This window comes from Triticum dicoccoides, chromosome 1A (assembly GCF_002162155.2).
Source record: "Triticum dicoccoides isolate Atlit2015 ecotype Zavitan chromosome 1A, WEW_v2.0, whole genome shotgun sequence".
Lineage (NCBI taxonomy): Eukaryota > Viridiplantae > Streptophyta > Magnoliopsida > Poales > Poaceae > Triticum > Triticum dicoccoides.
The window spans coordinates 178,283,001-178,287,580 of NC_041380.1; positions in this window are offsets into that span (position 1 = coordinate 178,283,001).

Here is a 4,580-nt window from a genome sequence, read left to right on the forward strand (position 1 = left end):
AAGGGGATCGCGAGAGCGGTCATCTATTTGCCAATTATGTGAACTAAATAGTCAACTTATAGAATAATTTAAATATATACAATATAGTTAGAAGGGAAACATAAGTTGGACCTGGCATTCCTATTCTTATATAAAAAATAGAACAGACCTTTGCGTTTTCTTCAAAAAAATACATAAATTGGGCTGCCAAAAATAAAACCTCGGATGGGAGGTCCATAGGCCGGTAGATACATGATGGCCCTAAGAAAATACAAACAGGCCTATGGACCTCCCATCCGAGGACATGGGCTGCGCATGTTAAAAATGAAAGCCTAGACGGGGCAGCCCAAAACCACGTCCAACACTTGCCAAAACTTCGTCCCTCGTTTTCTCTGTGTTTCGCACACTCGACATTGTCTGGGCATTTTGACTGTGCATCATATGAAGATGTGCTATGCATGAATGTTGATCAGCATGATGTTAACTGGCTGGTAGTTCCATTTTCAACCATGAATAAAACTTCCAACATGATGTTAACCCTGTTTGAAAAGGCCGTGTTAATATAAATGCTCTGCCTCTGAAAGTTGCAGTTTCTTATCTGAAACTGAACTTGTAGTTTCTTATCTGAAACTGAAACTTGCAGTTTCTTCTCTGAGAATCACATTGTCTACACTTTTATACTCCTATGAAACTATATTTTTAAGTGCTAAAAATAGATATCTAGAATTCATAAAATACTTCATATGCTCAATACTGCAAATCTGAAATTCAAAAGACATTCATATCCGAAAGTACTCTCAAAATACACAACACAAAACACAATTCACAACCTGCAAATACTGACAACCCTAAGCTCCTCCTGACAATTCACAACCTGCCCGACTATTGGGCTGGGGGGCAGCCCCCTCCTATTCCTCGGCGGCAGACAGCCGCCCCGTGAGATGATGTGAACGGCGAGGGAGACGATGGCGGGAAGCGTCGTCGGGCCAACTGCTTTTCTCCTCTTGCAGTTGGGTTCGATCGACGAAGACTCCACTGGCTCGCTCTGGCAGGACACCCTCACAAACGACACCATGTAGATGCTCGATCCTTCAATCTCTGGTGGATGCTCCATCTGGGATCGATACTCCCACCACCGCTCCCACACGATCGGATTCGGTGAATCTGTTTGCTCCATGGACCAGAGGAGTAGCTCTACGTACTCCGGCGCGACTACCTCCGGGAGTATCGCCGCCTTTTCACTCTATTGCAGATAATTGGCCATGGATGTCGCCGTCGCCGCTAGTTGGTCCTTGTTGTCAAACCAAGACTGTATCTCCAACATCCTAGCTAGCTTCACAGGGTCGCCGTCTACGATCCTCACGTATCGGTTGTACTCCTCCATCGATCTACTTCTCCACAACACCTTCACTCGCCAGCGGTGGTTTTTGAATGGAAGAGGAGAGGAGCTGCGCTGGTTTTGGATTAGTACGGGAGAGGAGCGATGCTGGTTTTGGACTAGAACAGGAGAGGAGGGGCGGTGGTTTTGAAATGGAAGAGGAGAGGAGCGGCGCTGCATTTAGATTGGAACAGGAGAGGAGCGGCGGTGGTTTAAGAGGAGAAGAGCGGAAGAGCGGCGCTGGTCTTGGAAGTATTTTTTTGTTGTTTCGCGTATTTTGGGTCAAAGTTTGACCATGTATTGTATTTGACAAGCAAAATGTGAATGCATGTCACCAAATTGATTTTGATTTTGATCTAGTCAGAGCGTGCCGGCCCTCTCATCCAATCCTAAATCGCTGCCGCACGCTCCTCTCCCTCTTCTCCATTGCAAAACCACCTCCTCTCCTCTCCATCATCTCCATTCCAAAACCACCATCTTGCCTCTCCCTCTTCTCTATTGCAAGACCATCGTCTCTCCTCCGTTTTCTAGACGCTTTGCTCCATGGCGCGGGCGCAATCCATGGATACAAAATTAGTATACTGTATACTATTTAAAAGTCGAGGGCGGGGCTTTTCCTGCGCGGTAGGCGGTGGGGCAATTCCGCCTAGTCGGTTCGACAGAGATGCGAGAAGACGAGGGAGTAGGCTGCTGCAAATGTAGGGCTGTGTGATTTGACAGCGAGTTACTGCTGGACAGGTGGGGCCCCGTGATTTGACTTGCCATTATCATTTTAACTACAGCACTACGACCGGCGTGAGTCTCCCAGATTCCTGACCACCTCCATATAGATGCCTCTCCCAATGCTCCACCATGTAGTAGAGGCTGGCTCTTGCATGAGAGCCCACTTCTCCACTTTTTCCTTGCCTCTCTTTCCTCCACATATGCAAAAATGCCATGTAAAGTGCACTATTGTACTTACTTTTACTTGCTCCTACATGTGCTTAAGCTTGCCACATAAGCATAAAGTCTGATGTGGCAAGTTAATCAAGAAGAGAGAGACTAGTTTGGTGACCCAAGGAAGAAACGGTGCTAAGCGCGTGTACCTAGGTGAAAAGACAATTTTGAGTCTATAGCTAATTAAATGAAGCAAATTTAGCAACACCATTTCATTGGAAGAGGTCACTCCTTGGCAAATGCAATAAATACACGCGCTTAGCACCGTTTCTTACTTGAGTACGAAGAAAGAGATAGAGAGGAGTAAAAAAATACACTTATAGCCAACCTTGTTGTAGTATGAGTGACTAAGTGATGACTATGTATGACATGCCAACATCAGATAGCCTAACGCATTGTGTTAAATCTCCAAGGGCGCGACCGCGTGAGAGACGCGACGGTCGTGGTAGGCGCGACCATGATACGGGCTGCTGGCAGCCCTTGGATCTGAGATCAAACGGTCGCATGCTAAGTTGCTGAAAATTTGCAAAATAACCCTCCAGAATAGGATATTCACCCACAGGTCTAGAATCACGCCATGCAACCGTTGATCTCAGATCCAAGGGCTCTCAGAAGCCCGTATCATGGGAGAATGGAAGCCACTACCCTGCCGTTCACACGCTGGCAGTTCGCTCCTACTTGTCCCCGCACGTCCTTCAATACTACGGCGGTTCGCTCCTAGTCGTCCCGTCCATTCACATTACAACAGTTCCACTAATCCTAACCCTCCTCCCAAATCCATGGTGTCCCAAATCTCCACGATCGGCGGTGAGTACAAGGTTAGAACCATCACCGGCGATGAGTTCGACGTCATCTACACCCGTTCTTCCGCGACGGTGAAAGGATGCCTTTCTCGCTTCAGACGCATGTTTGAAGACTCAGATGATGAGTGGGTCGCTGGGCTAGATGTTGAGTACACCACAGTTGTGGGACGAGAGAAGGATCTAAAGGACGAAGAGAGGAAGAAGCCCGCCGTGATCCAGGTTTGTGTGCATGACTTATGCTTGGTCTACCACATATGCCATGCCGACGTTGAGTGCCAGGATTTTAAGGACTTCCTCGAGAGCAACCTAGTCAAATTCGTTACTGTAGACTTTGGTAATGACAAAGACGTCCTGCATCGGATAGGCCTCGTTGTAGGCAACACCTTCGACCTCCAGAAGAATCGGCTGGTGTCCGCTCGTCAACCTTAAATGCTGACCCTGGCAGGAGCCATGGTTCATCCTTCGTACGGTAAACTGGAGAGACCTGCATACACGTTTCATCGTCATGCATGGCAGCGGAATGTACTAAATATAGACCACATCCACTACGCTACAATGGATGGCTACCTTTGCTTCAATATCTACAAGGGTTGGATGAAGAGCAACAGCCAAGTGTGCGGTTCAGGCAAAGAAGTATCGGCCAAGAGGAAGAGGGACAAGGACGAAGTTGAGGACGTGGACGAGGACTCCGAGTAAGGTGGCAGTGTCGTTGCTCATGGTGGTTCTAATGAAGTGTCTACCGGAATAGTTGCAAAGTTTAATTTCAGGTGTGCTTAATTTAATTTGAGGGGTGTGTTGTGCTGAGCCCCCAGCAAAACTATGTTATGTTTCTTCTCGTTACTTTAACTCTTCAGTACGTACATACTATTATTTCTTACATTTCATCTTTTAGTTGGTATAGTACTACCACTCGTTTCTTCACATTATATACGTACAATATATATGGCCAACATCATATAGCCAGCAATTTAGTTGTCAAAGAATTGCAGGGTGCTTAGTTTTGTCAAAGAATTCCAGGATGCTTAGAGGGTGCTTGGATCCAAGGGACTTATTTTAGTCTGACTAAAAATAGTCTCTTTAAGAGGCTAAAGTTCCAAGCACCCTTGACTAAAGAGGGGCTAAAACTAGTATTGAGACTAAATTTTTTTAGTCAGGGGTACCCCTACTAAAATGTGGATTAGTCCTCTCTCTACTCATTTAACTCCTGTCCTTTAACACAGGCGAGTTCTGGATTGGAGGGTTTGGAGGATAATAAATGCTCATTAACTTGATTTTAGCCTTTTTAGTATTTGGATCCAAGCATGGGTGAGGCTAGCATGTTTTAGTCCCACTACTTTTAGTCATGGGACTAAAACGTATCCAAGCACCCTCTTAGTTTTATTTGAGGGGTGGGTTGTGCTGGACACCATTATTGTGACTAGCCTTTTTAATAGTACTATATGCATAATTTGGCGACGAGCGCTCTCTATATGTACCACCTTTTT